Source organism: Sceloporus undulatus, chromosome 4, assembly GCF_019175285.1.
Source record: "Sceloporus undulatus isolate JIND9_A2432 ecotype Alabama chromosome 4, SceUnd_v1.1, whole genome shotgun sequence".
In the NCBI taxonomy this organism is placed as follows: Eukaryota; Metazoa; Chordata; class Lepidosauria; order Squamata; family Phrynosomatidae; genus Sceloporus; species Sceloporus undulatus.
The window spans coordinates 124,055,926-124,071,384 of record NC_056525.1 but is presented as its reverse complement, the minus strand read 5'-3'; the positions used below and the strand labels follow the sequence as shown (position 1 = coordinate 124,071,384).

At 40.5% G+C, this 15,459-nt stretch overlaps 1 protein-coding gene across 6 annotated transcripts in view; it reads left to right on the top strand.

The window, feature by feature from the left end:
* The window catches only part of RALGPS2 (Ral GEF with PH domain and SH3 binding motif 2), a 160,848-nt gene that overhangs the window by 14,209 nt on the left and 131,180 nt on the right, over positions 1-15,459 (top strand). Inside the window, exon 1 of one of the 6 annotated variants that reach the window (XM_042465676.1) lies at positions 12,318-12,470. The exons of the other annotated variants lie outside the window; for them this stretch is intronic. The gene's annotated coding sequence lies outside the window, so the exon portion shown is untranslated. Of the gene's footprint in view, positions 1-12,317; positions 12,471-15,459 lie in introns of those variants that run through there. 6 annotated transcript variants of the gene reach the window in all.

The following is a 15,459-nucleotide window of genomic DNA, read 5'->3' as shown; positions in this document are numbered from 1 at the left end:
AGTGACTCTTCATGCACACAGTGGAATTTGTAGAACAATGTACTTAGAACAGTGGTTCTCAACCTTCCTAATGCCACAACCCTTTAATACAGTTCGTCATGTTTTGGTGACCCCCAACCACACAGGAGTGGTGTCTCGATTCCTAAGACTATCGGAAATATGTGTTTTCCAATAGTCTTAGGTGACCCCTGTGAAAGGGTCCTTCGACCCCCCAAAGGGCTCGCAACCCACAGGTTGAAAACCACTGACTTAGAGGATGGCATACAGAAACCCCCTAGTAACAGCAACGAAGAAAGGAATTAACCTGAGAAGTTTGTGATGAATTAGCAGAGGAGCCTGCAACATCATACTAGTAGGTTACTTTAAATTATAGCCATTCCCCTGCTTTTCAGCTGTTCTGCTGTTTCAACATATCTAAATTATAGCCATGTACCACACTTTCAACCCATGATCTGCTCTTTTGACCCTCAGTTTACTCAGCATGCTAGTTTTCTTCCTCAGTTGACTTAGTGCCATCTAATGTTCAGACTTGTATTTGCAAGCTAAAAAAAGACTGGATTCCACTATTCAACCACTTGCACATTTGGATAGTCCTTTAATTCTTAATCAGTCACATAGGTGGGTTTTTCTTTTTGTTTTTTGCTTTCCTTTTAATCTTTTTATTTATATTCTTTCCCTGTTTAGTCAGGCTGGATCATTGTTTTTAACCATGATAAATTATATCAATATTAAAAAATTTAAATATGTAGAAAACACTCTTCTCTCCCCCCCCCCTCCCTGCTCTATACAGACAACTGAGAAAGGACAAAAAGAAAAATCCATGAGAAAGGAGGCCTGTACAAACTCATAACTGTTTCAGAATAGCCCCTTTCCCTTCTGCCCCCCTCCTCTCACTGGAAAGAAAGACACAGAAAGGAAAAAGTGAAAGGGATTTTGTGCACTGATATCTTCATTTCAGCATCAAACAGAGAAAACTTTAATCACAACAGCAAATCTCCTCTGCAAGAAACACACCACTTCTCCTGCCTCAGAAATAAGGGAATGTGTGCATGCCCACAGTCACCTTTGCAGTTCATGCAACCTTCCCTCTCCTCTCCTGAAGATTTTGAGAAAGAGTTAGATCTGGCCAGACCATCAGATGTACAGTTGCTCAGCTTTCCTATTCAAAAAGAGGCAAAGTTTCATCATGCTAGGTTCTCATGAGGGAAGGAGAGGCTGTGTGATTGGGAAGAACTAGGAGATGCTGCTCCTGTGATTCCACATGATTGCATATGTGGCATGGAGGGCCATGCATTCACCTGCTCAGCACAGCCAACAAGAGGTTGGCCAGAAAGTGTGTCCAAACTGTGGCTAAGGGAACGAGGGGACAGGACTTTGCTAATGAGGTTAAAATGTAACCAGCGTGGGAGAGGAACAAAAGCAACAAGGCAACATAGGATGGCAAAACATATTCCCCAGAAAAGTGGCTGTATTCAGAACAAATTTGAACTATTTTTATTGCATAAAGGAAAAGATACTGCTGGTGGTGGAAGACCCACAGCCACTGTTACTAGTGAGTTTACATGTTTCATACATCATATAAACACAATTTACGTACAGGAGCACCTGAATATCCTCATGCATAGTTAGCATGACTTTCAGCAATTTGAATTGATCCAGAGTACTACAGTACTGTACTCTGCTTTTCCTTCTTCTGTATTAAAATCAGAATTAGGGCTCCAGATGTTTCATGCTGATGCTTCACCTTAAGATCTGATGGAAATGTTGTTGTACTTTGGCATTTATTGGTGCTTCATCTTCCAACAGCATTATGCTTGTATATGTCACATACATCTAAAAACTTTGCTTTTGAGGAATTACTTAAGAGTTACACTTTTTAAGAATGCTAGATCATCTCATATTGCAGAGAAAACTTTTCTAAATTGCATTTCTTCCTCTTAAATAGATCTTTAGTCAAGACAGTCTTTTCTATTAATATTTATAGAACCCCCCCCTCCCCCATGTGAAACTCCTTGAAGTGTCTAGTAATAGAAACCACCAGATGCTGGCCCAGCTCCATCGGGACTGGCCTGGACTACTAAGAAGAGCCCTCCCTCCTGTCCATCTGCCTTGGTCCAGGCCTCAGAGGGAGAGAAGAAATGTTGGATCTGATCCCCTTCCCTACCACCATTCCCTTCTCATTTTGTGTTGTGTCTTTTTAGATTGTAAGCCTGAGGGCAGGGAACTGTCTTATTAAAAGGTTTGTATGTACAGTGCTGTGTAAATTTGCAGTGCTATATAAACAAAGCTTAATAATAATAATATAAAAACATTAAATTACTGCTGAAAGTATAGCAGGACAATAAAGCAATCATTATGCAAGACTAACAGGAGACAACTTGATGTACATCAACATCTGTGTTTCATTAGCTTTACTAGGTACTAGTACAGTGATGCAGTCGGCCTCCATATCCACAGCCTCTTTATGGATTCAACTGTCCACAGCTTGCATACACACACACACACACACACACATACATATAATTAGAAAAAGCAAAACTTAATTTTGCCATTTTATGTAAAGGGCATCATTTTACTACACCATTGTATGTAATGGGGCTTGAGCATCCACAGATTTTGGCATTGGCATGGGTTTCTGAAACCAAACTCAGCCACTACCAAGGTCCTACTATACTTGGTAGATACTTTTTGCCACGTAGTGACATTGTGTGTAGACAGGTGATCTAAGAGATAAAGACTTGCATGTTCTATTGATGTAAGTGTATGAACTCTGGGAGATGAATGCAAAGACAGGAGTTGCTTAGCATTAGACACCAATCCTACCTAGTCATTGTAGCAGGATTTGGGTAACAAGATTCTAACATACAATTTTTGTTTTTTCTGAGGCCTTGGTATTGGACATGAGTAAATTAACCCATTGTCTGAAGCCTTTTGTGTAAGGATAAATGTATAATGTCATTGATGTTATGAAGAAAGTCTCCATAAGCTCTATCTTTGTATGGCAATTTCTGTTTCTTGGTTATTTGAACATCTCCTCGATATATCTGCTGGTCAAAGCAGAGCATCTGACTACTTTCTAAGAACTGGCTTAAGTAAGTATTAATCTGCTACATTTTAAAATCATAATTTCATCTGTCAGTTTACTATCTACAGCAGTGGTTCCCAACCTTCTATATGCCCCACACCCTTAGGAAATGTTTGATTGATGTTTGCACTCTCTACAAAAGTAATATCACATTGGAAGATTAAGAAGTCTACTTACTCTGATTTTTGAACCACAAATGGAACCATATACAATACCATGGGTGAACAAATTGAGCTTAGAAAGAAATAAGCTTTTAACTTAAATGCATAAAATGCAAATCTAAATTGAGCAATTAAGATTCTGTTTCATTCAGGGGGGAAAATGACTAACAATTCATGACTCCTCATTGAAAGACACAGGCCTCATCTTTATTTGACTGGGCAAATTCCTATCTGTTTCTCTGCCAAAATAAAAACAAATCAAAACAAAGCTGTTTAGTAAGTGAATGCACAGTGCTTGAAAAGCTAGCAGACTCTTTACTTAGGCAACATAGCAAAGGAAAGATGGTCAGATCTGTACACTTAGATGATTGTATTAGCAACAACTTTTGCTTCTGGAAATAGCTTTTTTCTGTTTTGTATTTTTGAAAACAGCTCAGTATTGCGGTATCCTAAGAACTAGCACTTATATTATGTTGTAAGCAATCATGGGATGCAGACAGTTTCAGCATAGTATTATATCATAATAGCATTTTTATGAATGCCATAGAAAAGCAGCTAATTGACCTAATATATTTTTTTGCTTTGAAAGGCTAGAGTGCTTTCCATTTGTAATAGTTTCAGATTTGTCTAGGTGATGACATTGTGCTAGGTCATCATTATGGAAACAGCTAACATATGAAAAGTTATCTAAGAGCATTATAATCAGAGATGGACAAATCCTCTTTCTCCAGCCAAAAGATTCATTAATTGATCAAATAAAAATCGAAGTCATTGAAGATTTACAGAAGTGATTTAGACTCTCCAGCTTTATGAGGGAGTAAGTCACACTGTACTCGATGGGATTTTTTTCCAGGCTGAATACAAGGTGCTGGTCGTTACATTCAAATCCCTAAATTCCCTAGGATTTTGATACAGCGCGCCTGCGTCATACGCGGGCATGCTTTGCGCGGACTTGAGCTTACGGCTCAAGCCGTGGGGCGCGTGCAGGGCGGAAGGGGTGGCGCGTCCCATTCAACTGAATGGGTGCGCGCGCCTCACGCACCGCCACACTGCCACGCCGCCTTGCACGAGCCCCATTGTTTCCAATGCGGCTTGAGCATAGGCGGAATTCGCCTTACGCGGAGGGATCCGGAACGCATCCCCGCGTAAGGCGAGGGCCGACTGTACTAGAAGGAATGCCAATCTTAATGGACAGTAGTGTTTCCATTGTGGGTCTGATGCTTCCCTATTTATGTTGTGTGTGTGCACGTGCACTTTCTGTTTGTGCATACATGTGAACCAAGCCAAGGATTCTCTTCAGAAAGACTGTCGTTCTGTTTATGTGTAGAGTGCTTTTTGATTACTTCAGCCTGTGGGATCCCCAGCATCTCTGAGGTGATGTGGATTCTTCCCAGAGACCCTATCCCATGTTACCCATGCAAAGAATCATTAGTTGCAGTCATTTACTGCACATTTTTGCCTCTCAGTGTATTACTATTTGTTATCAAACAGGCTGTGTCTGAATGTGATGGTTCCTCAAACAGTTAACTAGTGATAGATTTCTCCTCTGAATTGTCTGTATGATCTCTCCTTTTAAAGTCATCTGAGTTAACAGGCAGTCTGGCCATAATTACATACAGTATCACCTATCTTACAGTGATCATCTCAGAAAAATACAGATCAGTGGTACATAATTATGCCTCCTATATTGTAAAATAGACCTGTTTCCTTTTTTCCTTTGGAAAAGTGCAGTTTTGATTATTATTTTTAAATGTTCTTTTGCTAAAAATGGTTGGAGGCAATTTTATCACACACACCCTGGGTCTTATAACAAGGAAATAAACCAAGGGTGTACTTCTGGTTTATTTACTGGATTAAAGAAGCCCCTCTAAAAATGGCAAATTGCACCCCTCCCCCTCGGCAGGATATTTTTAACAAAAGAAGTTGGGGAGGGAGCAACCTTCCAGGCTCTCAATTGGTTGCTCACTCATCCTCTAAAACATACCAAAGTTCAAGGCTATTAACAACATGTTCATAGTCCAGAACTGTGGGGTTTACAGTTTATTCATGTAAACTTCAAAACTTAGGAAACTTACCTTTTGGACTGTAGCTCTCAAAAGCCCCTGTAGCTCCATCATAGCCATTGGTTAAGTTCCTTGCATGCCTCTAAGTTCTGATGTGCTTATATAAATGAGCAGACTTTGCATTCAAATACTGATATGACCCATCCCGCAACAATAACTTTTTCTCGTCCTTATAACAGTAGAAGAAATAAATGAAGAGCATTTTTCAACTGTGGGTGAAACGGGAGGAAAATAATTTTTATCATTTGCAACTATTCTACTTTGTGGTCTCTGTGAATCACATAACTGTGATATTCCTGCACCTGCTCAGAGCATATTCAGAACTTTCTAGAATAGCTAGGCAGATTTTAGGTGATAGCTCCATCCACCCCCAGTTCCTATTTATCCACCTCAGTTCCTTTTCGTCTGCTACATGAGCACCATCTAAGGAACCTTGCTAGTGTTTTTTGTTCTCTTACTGGTTTGACTTGGTATGTTTATGGATTTTCTCTTTGCCTTGTGTGTACCCAAAATCAATTTTAAATACAAAATTAGTTCATAAAACAAATGGTTGCTGCTTACTTGTGTACTCGGTTAGTTTTAGCTGTCTAACATGTGACCCTTGTGTCCAAAGGATGCCTTTCAGACACACATTAAAAACACAGCTGTGTGAAAACAATGTACAATATGTTCGCAAATAAAATTCTCCACAGTACTCAATGGTAAAATGTGTACTGTACAAAGAACTGATGTTGGCCACTATGTTCATAATAATGCACATGTAGTGAAAGCAGTAACCTGCTTCTTTAGACAGAAATTCAAGATGGGACTGAAATGCTGTCTTGCTCCCAAGGAATTAGAGTAATACATGTAGCCACTTGTAGTTAAAATAAATATCAAAAATGCCTTAGAGAAGCTTGTTAGCACTTGGGATACTGTACACATACCATCTCAAGTTGCATGTTGAAACTTGTTTCACTTGCATTGGATTGATTTGAGCAGCAATTTATATCTTGTCATTGCTTTCATATAACAACCTATCTTTACATGTAAAAAGTATACATGGAAAAGGAATGCATAAATATTTAATGTTTGAAATCGTCATATTTGAACAACGCTCGTGAGAATGATAATAGCATATGTTACTAACTGAGCAGAAGGATTTGTGTAATAAATACTGTAAACTGTGAGTGAGCCACCTTAAATGGTTGCATGTTTATATGGCCTGATATACAAATGATGTTTCAGCAGTGGTGATTTATTGGGTGATAGTGGTTGTACCCTACCATTCTCTTTTTCTTCCCCAGAGAATTTCAAGTCGCCACTTCTTTTTGTCTCGGACTCAGACATATGGGTCTTGCACCTCCATAAAACCATATGTGAAACCTTGTAGAGCTTAGCAGAGGAATCCTGCCCTATACCTCCAGCATAAATGCTCAGGCACTCCAGAGTTTGCTCCCTGATTTCTTACTTCTGCAAGAGGAACTGTGCTGGAATCCTTCTCCATTGAAAGACTGGAATCAAATAATTTTTTGAGTAGTGTTTCTTTTTTTCTTTTCTTTCTTAATATCTTCTCTGGTTTTTAAGTTTCATTGTTCATTTTCTCTTGAGTCAGCATTATAGACATTGCATAGTTTATATGTAGCCTCTCAGGCCCTCTTTAAGTGGTACATATCCTGTGGTCTGTAGAGGAAAGGTTGGCGGGTTATAAACCGCCACTTGGGACGTCCTCAGGACGTCCCAGTTTAAAAAAGGGGCGACTCTTCCAGATGCCCCTCTTCCTGTTACGGACTCTGCTGCCATCTTGACGTAACGGACGCTGTGCGTCTGCACGTCCCGCGGCGCTAATGACGTCATGAGTGCGCCATTGGCACCTCGTGGCATCATGAGCGCGACGCCAGAAGAAGCTCCATTTTGGAGCTTCTTTTTTGCTCTGTAAGGGAGCTGCGCGGTTTGGCTGCGGCAGCTCCCTTACGGAGCAAACAGCAGTGCTGGGAGACTGCCGCAAAGCGGCGGTTTATAACGCCTCGTTGTGTCTACTGATGGCCATTTCAAGTACTTGTATTGCTTCTGTAAGGGGCACAAGGCATGATCATGCATAATCTTCAGTATTCTACCAATTTAACCACAAAACTTACATTCCATTTTCCCAGACAATTTGTCTAGTTTTGCCTGAGGAACTCCTGGTGCTGGATCACTTTAAATTTAGGCAGAAATACAGATTCCTGTACAAAAAGTATATTTCCTACACACAAAACAATCCCCAATTATTTTGTGTGGGAATTAGTGTATTTTGTGCAAAACTATGTGTTTGGGTGTGTTGGAAACAGAATTACTGTTCTAAAATATGTTTTAGATGCAGAAAAAACATGTGTATTGTTGTGCAAATGATTTTTCCCCCAGTGAAGTCTTAAAGTATGGAGAATCAAGAAACTATTCTCCTTTACCTTGGCATGTTCATAGAATCATAGAATCATAGAGTTGGAAGAGACCACAAGGGCCATCCAGTCCAACCCCATTTTGCCATGCAGGAAATCCAAATCAAAGCATCCCCGACAGATGGCCATCCAGCCTCCGTTTGAAGATCTCCAAGGAGGGAGACTCCACTACACTCCAAGGAAGTTTGTTCCACTGTTGAACAGCCCTTGCTGTCAGGAAGTTCTTCCTAATGTTGAGGTGGAATCTCTTTTCCTGCAGCTTGCATCCATTGCTCCGGGTCCTAGTCTCTGGAGCAGCAGAAAACATGTTTGGTCCCTCCTCAATATGACATCCCTTCAAATATTTAAACAGGGCTATCATATCACCTCTTAACCTTCTCTTCGCCAGGCTAAACATACCCAGCTCCCTAAGGCGTTCCTCATAGGGCAAGGTTTCCAGACCCTTCACCATTTTAGTTGCCCTCCTTTGGACGTTGTCTGTAGCATCAATCTTTTTCTTTGAGAATTTGAATATTAATGGCTAGTCCTCACATCCCTGCCTAGGAGCATCCAATCCTTTGCTCTTTCTTTCTTTCCTTCCTTCCTTCCTTCCTTCCTTCCTTCTTTCTTTATTTTGATTTCTGTTGTTTTTTTCTGAATGTTTCCTGTGAATATGACAAGCCATAGGCTATTGAGGGTTCAGTCTGCCTTGCAGTTGCCGTTTTACATGAGTTTAAAACCCTCCCAGCAAAATGTGATTTTGAAGAAAATAGTGTTTATTGTATTTTTGTGTGGTTCCTCCTCCCCACCCCAACTGTCTAATCATGAACTTGGTGTTACTTGGCTGAGTTTCTATTCTCTGTAGAATGGGTTTCTGGGGCAAAGAAAAATGTTGAGTCAGCGCATATGTCAAATGTCCTCCCTCCCCCCCCCCCAAAAAAAAACCCTTCTGCATTATACTCACAGTTTTGAAATGTTTTGTCTCTTGAATTTACTCTGCTTATTTTGATGTCTGGCTATACTTGTTGTGGCTCTTGTTCCTCTTACACGTCTCCACCTGCAGTAGACTACCCAGCCCTCTGGCCTAACAGCCACCCCTGCATTTCTGATCTCTTTGTCATAGTCAATTTGAAATGTGCTGCAGGGTCAGCTTCTGTTTCTCTCACTTCCCCAAATTCTCTCCTCTAGCTAGTTTTACCATAATCTCCTTCCTGACCATATTTAGGATCAAAATATTTTTAGTGGACTTCACCCTTAGGAAATCTGTACAGATAGGATAGATTTTGTGCCATATTTCTGAAACCAGTTCCTTTACGCGCACAGCTGGAGAAGCTGTTTGGAAAACGGTTGAAAGGAGATCATTGGTGAGTGCATCAGGAAGCAGTTTAGCATGACTGAAGGTGCTCTAAAGATCAGAGTCAAAGTAATACAAAATAGGTTGCTTAAATCCTGTACTGTTCTGGTATATAGTGCATCATATGACTTGCTACCAATAATTAACAATTGTTTTGTGAATGAAAGGAAATTATTTTACCAGCATGTTTGAAAAAAATGGTTTCTGAACATTCTTAGTGTTTGTTGCCAATAGTGGGCATTTCAAAACATGTCTTGAATTTATCATGTCTCTCTGAACCTATTGTGTTGAGATAAATAATGTAGTTGGCTTTCAATGGTTATATACTGCTGTTGTGAAAGGGCTCGTTGTTCTTAATGGAGACAATACTTCATTATCTAATCCTAGATACTAGTTTTGTTGTCGCTTTAAAATTATGGTTTTGAAACGCTTTACTGAAAGATAAATGCAACTTTGCAAGTTAATGACTCAGGTAACTGTTGTTGTGAACTCCTTTCTGGTTCCTTAAATATTTTCCCTATTCTTCCCACCTGTTCCTACCCCCAGTATTTCCTTCTGATGTGGAAACTTGAGGGGAAGTGTTGACAGAGTTGAACTCCACTACTCTTAATCCCAGCACAGTGGGAGGCTGAACACAACAATTGCTAGAAAGCAGCAGCTGCTGAGATACCTATGCACTTCATGTTAAGCTGCACGCAAAGTTTTGATGTCTCCCCCCCCACACACACATATATAAAGGAGCAATGTGTTTTAAAGCAGGAGTGAGGCAGAACCATAAATGCAGTTTTGTGTTGTATTCACTAGTCCTGACACTGTCATGTTTACAGTTAGTTCTCTATCACTCAGTGTTGTGTGTGGTTCACCTTTTTGTTGCCCACTTCTGATCTTTAAATCACAAAGAAATCAATAAAATCTACAAAAGAGTGATAGCTTTATTGGCCAACCAAAACACGCAAAATACGTCATGCAAAATTTCAAAGCTCCATTCATCAGGCAAATTATGTTTTTAAAAAATCGTACAGGAGAAAAAAAAGTGATGTTAGAGTCTCAGGCCTACATTTTATATCAGATATTGTTTCTGTTGTATTTCAGTTAGTTTGGAGGCATCTCAGTACAGAGCGTGACTTCCTTCATAAAACTATGGTTTGAAATGCGTTTGCTTTTAGTGTGGGAGTAGAAAATATTACTTACAAAGAGGCATAATGAATTTGAGGTTTGTCTTTTGTGTAAGAGATACTAGATTTACACTCAGGCTTGTAGAAAAAGAAATTGGGATGTTTAAAAGGTTGCTTCTTCAGATTAATTGGGGAAAAGTTGAAAAGAGCAGAAGAATGGAAAGGATTTTTCTTTGGGAACTGAATGCTATAGCTGCTGGTTTTGATGATGAATGCTTACTAATGCACTAATTGGTACATACTCTCTTCTGGGGAGTTGTTTGTTTCTTTCTTTCTTTCTAACAGATTTTGACTGGATAACAGCCCATGGCAACATATTTGGGTATACCTGTGTTGGCCATGCAGCAAAATAAAATTCAGAAACTTCTTGAGAAAGTCAATGTTCTTTGCCTAAGAAAGGGGCAGTTAACTTGACAAAGGACAGGGACAGCATTAATCTCAAGGGAAGTTACTTTTCTGTTGCTAATGGAGTTGAAAATGTATTGCCTTTAATGTCTTTGTTCCTAGTCCCCACATGCCCAAGAGCTCTCTGCCTGAATTGAGCTCCTTCCCTGCCATCTTAACTGACAACAGAGCACCCTCTGAGACAAAATGTAGGCCCATGACTTTAAAATTGTCCCTTTTTTCTCCTATATGCTTTGTAACATCTTTTCCTGATGAAGAAGCCAGTGAAACTTTGAAAGCTTGCATGTTGTATTTTGTGCATCTTAGGTGGATTAATAAAGGTGTCACGGTTCTATGGATTTTGGATTTTGCCCATGGTAAGTTATTTCAACAAAGGTATGATCAGTTGCTCCCTAATCTTAAACTGTCATTTTTGGTAAGTTGAGTAATTTATTGACAGAAATCTGTAATATGCCCCTAAAACTGATCTCAGGCCACTTTCTAGTTGCCTAATACAACGTGAAGTCAGTTTAAAAAAAAGGATCCAGGAAATCACTGTCCCATTTGCTTAATGTTTGTTCCATTAGAAACCATTATTACAGAAAAAAATTATCAGATGAACGCCTGCAGAGGAATAATTAATATGTCTTTGTGAGAAGTGAATCAAATTGTGCATGTTCCCTCTTACACCAAGATTTTTGGCCTAGTATTACTTGTGATTATGGGCAGTACAATTCAGTAAAATGGAATGAGGCTGCATTTTTGTTTATCAAGAGAATTCATTACAATGAACTTGGGAAAGTAAATTATAGTTGCCATAAGAAAGGTAGAGAGGGGGATGGTAGCAGTTATGAAGCACTGGAGTGCATTATTGGAGTATTGATATAAATGAAAAACAGCATTTGAGCTCAGAGAGCTAGTGTATTGGCAAATCTTCATCTAAATAAAGAGCAATTTACAGTAAGGAAGGAAAAAATGTTGTTCTGAATATAACAATATATAATTAGAATGGCAATATTATTGCATTAAGTAGCAAATGTGGACCAATTATTTTGTTCTTGTTGAATTTTATTACTAATACAATGTAGTAAATTGTATCTAAATTTAGCGACAGGGTGGATTTGAACATACCCATACTATATAAGTTTGTTTTTCATCTTGTTATGAGAGCTGACATCACTTCTTAATGTGCGTGCATGCGTGTGTGTGTGTGTGTGTATATATATAAAGACAGAATGAGATGAGCTTGTATTTTGGAAGATAGGGTTAATTGTCTGAGCTGTTTGGAAGCTTCTTTGTGTGTTTTTATGTCTTTTAGACAATGTGTTCTCCTGGAGCATATGACCAATGGAGGAGGGTTGTTAAGAAGAAGTGTATCATTGACATGATTAGAAGTGGAACTAGCAGCCACTAGCACTATATAGTCTCTGGAGAGGCAGAATATTGAGTAAGATTGTGTGTGTTTTTGGGTGAATGTTGATTGCTTGGCTGAGCTGTTCGGAGTCCTGCTTATGTGTTTTGGTGTATGTGGCCTCTTTGAGTACATAGTTTAAGGGGGCAAGGCTTTTGCTGAATCTCTGATTTGCTCTGTGTTGCTGCTTTCTTTATCTCTAGAGCTTGGCTAATAGGAAGAGGGAAACAGGTGTCTTGTAGTGAACTTTTATGAGAAGGGAAGGGCAGGAGTGCTGTGCTACTCCCTATATAGGATGACTGAAGATGGGAGGGAGGGAGCAGTTGTCATGTTTATTTTATTGCTGTATGACATGGGGAGCTGTACCTGCAGTAAGTGAAAGCCAGTTGCCCTGCCTGAAGAAAAGGTGCAGCAACTTGATGAAGGCCAGAATTCACTAAGGCGGGTACAAATGCGTAATCTAGATTTACACATCCATGACTCATTTGTATTCAGAGACTACATAGGGACTGTGAAACTGGCCCAATCCTTATTTATTGGGTGGCAGCTGCAGTGAGGAACAGAGGTCTGCTTCCCTGTCGATTGGGAAGCAGCTGACTGATGTTTCCACCCCCTCCCACGAGTGATCTCCAGTGCAAAGGGAAAATATGACAGGGACCCTCCTTCTGGCAGTCACACCATAGATTGCTCATGGGAAGGGGTGGAAATGTCAGTCAGCCACTTCCTGATTGATGAAACAGATGGCTGTTGTTTGCACTGGCTGCTGCTCATTAAGTGAGGATTGGGAAGGGAGACACTACTTAGCTGTTAACTGATGTTGTTATATAACTAAGTTGGTGATACAAAATCACAACCAATATTTTTGTGGAACGAGCAGAGCGGATTCTCCTGTAAGGGTGACAGATGGCAGATGCTTCTAGAGAAGGGAATGAGAAAATAGGATATCACAAATACAGCTTATGTATAATACATTTATAAATGTATATAATGCAAACATTCAAGAGGCTACTTTTATAATGGTATAAATATCAATATTTCATATTTTGTTTCATAAAAGGTCAGTAAAAGGATACTTCTCTCATAAATTTAATCACACAGTGTTGTTTTCCCCCCAGTTAAGCCAAATCCATTCTGTTTAAATTGTCATTTTTCAATTTGTTTTTTCCTCTCAGTGACCAATCTTGAATGTGAACAGTAAAACAATTTATAATTGATATACTCACAGTGATTCAAATACAGTGGTACCCCGGGATACGAATGCGCCGCCTTACGAAATTTCCGGGTTACGAAAAAATCCAATTGAAAAAAACTGTTCCGGGTTACGAAGGTTATTTCGGGTTACGAAAGAAATTTTGGTGCTTTTCGGCGCTTTTTCGCACCAAATCGCGGCTTTTCCCCATTAGCGCCTATGGGGTTTCGGCTTGCGAAAGCCTTTCGGGTTACGAAAGCGGCAGCGGAACGAATTATTTTCGTAACCCGGGGTAACACTGTCTCTTAACTAATTTTTCACAGCCAAGAAAACCAACTTTATTTGTGCATTGCTAATTTTCAAGCCTTTCCTCAGCTCATATCAATTTTTAAAGTACAGGTTGCTTTTCCCTTATCCAGAATGCTTGGTACCAGAAGTGCTTTGCATTTTGGATTTCTAAAATTTATTTTGGAATATCTGTATTTGTATATAGGCACATAATGAGATATCTTGGAGATGGGGCCCAAATCTAATCCCAAAATTCATATATGTTTTTTATTCACCTTATCTCTGGCTTTGCTTCACGAAGGAAGATTCAGGAAGGACTCATCCCGTGCTTTGTACAAGCGCGTTGATGATTAAAGGGGCCAATCCAGGATAAACAGGTCCGGTTGCAGAAAGCACAATGGAAAGTCTCCTTGGGTGATGTTTCCAGGTTGCGGTTCTTTCTGCGTTGTCGTTTCTCTTCGAGGCTCGTTTGGCGTGAGCTTTCGAAGATGGCTGCAGCGTCATGGACAGTGCGTCTCCATGCCTCCCGATGCAAGGCCAGGGAGGACCGTTGTTGGTGATCAATTTGGCCAAGCCTGAGATGTTGTTTCAGGGAGTCCTTGTATCTCTTCTTTGGGGCGCCCCTCTTATGCTGACCCGTGGCGAGTTCACCGTAGAATACTATTTTTGGGAGACGATGGTCCTTCATCCTAGAAACGTGTCCTGCCCAGGATGGTCTACAAGTTTTGTTTGCAAATTTGCCTGGAAGTTGTCTCTCATGGCAGCTTGTTGAAGATTGTTGACTTGGAGTCTCCTCTTTAGGATGCCACCCCTCTTAGGTTTGAACTTAAAATGGAGATTTAGTTTGCATCTTACAAGGCGATGATCTGTTTGACATTCTGCACTGGGCATCACTCGGGTATGATGGACATCGTGAATATTTCTCTGGCGCACTAGGATGTAGTCAATGAGGTGCCAGTGTTTGGATTGGGGATGCATCCAGGTTGTCTTCAAGCTATCTTTCTGCTGAAAGATAGTGTTTGTAATAGTCAGCTGCTGTTCTGCACAAAACTCTAGCAGGAGGCGTCCGTTATCATTACAGTTTCCAACACCATGCTTGCCTAAAACACCTTTCCAGGCTTCGAAGTTCCTTCCTACTCTGGCATTGAAGTCACCAAGGATAATGTTTTTGTTTTCTGCAGGGACTTTTTGTATGAGGTGGCGTAGGTCTGAGTAGAATTTGTCTTTCTCCGCAGGGTTGGCTTGCATAGTTGGGGCATATATACTGAAGAGAACGACATGTGGGAGGCATAAGGAGATAATGCAATCAGAGTGTGCTGTTGGCAAGCTTTCGAATTTGGAGGCAATGGAGTTTTTGATCATGAAGCCTACACCTGAAAGATGTTTTTCAGTTTTGGGTTTGCCAGACCAGTAGAGCGTGTAGCCGGCACCGTGTTCTTTAAGGCTACCTTCCTCGTGGAGACGAATTTCACTAAGAACAACAATGTCAATGTTAAGTCGTGACAGTTCATGGGCTATTGGAGCAGAACGACGCTCAGGATGTCCACTATCTGCAGAATCTTGCATGGTTCTGATGTTCCAGCATGCAAGCATTAGTCTATTTGCACCTTTGGAGGTTGTGTGTGCCTTTGTCTCTTTGTCTTTGTTTGACCGCTTCAGAAGATTCCCGTTGGCTGCAGCTAGCCAACTGGGTACTTGGGGATGAGCTTTCCTTAGGCCACCTTTTCTAGGCCCTCTCCATATGGAGCAAGCAGTGATCTCCTTAAAAAGGGCTGCTTGGTCATTCAGGATGCTGCCGAACAAGACTGTCATCCCCGGGTCAATCTCAAGCGACCAAAGTCCTGAACCGCCTGCATGTAGGGTTGGGTCTGCGGCTTCCAGTGCATCTTTACACCTGCCATTTCATTCCTCGCCTATTGCTACAGGGCTTTTTCGGAGATTGGATGTATTCTT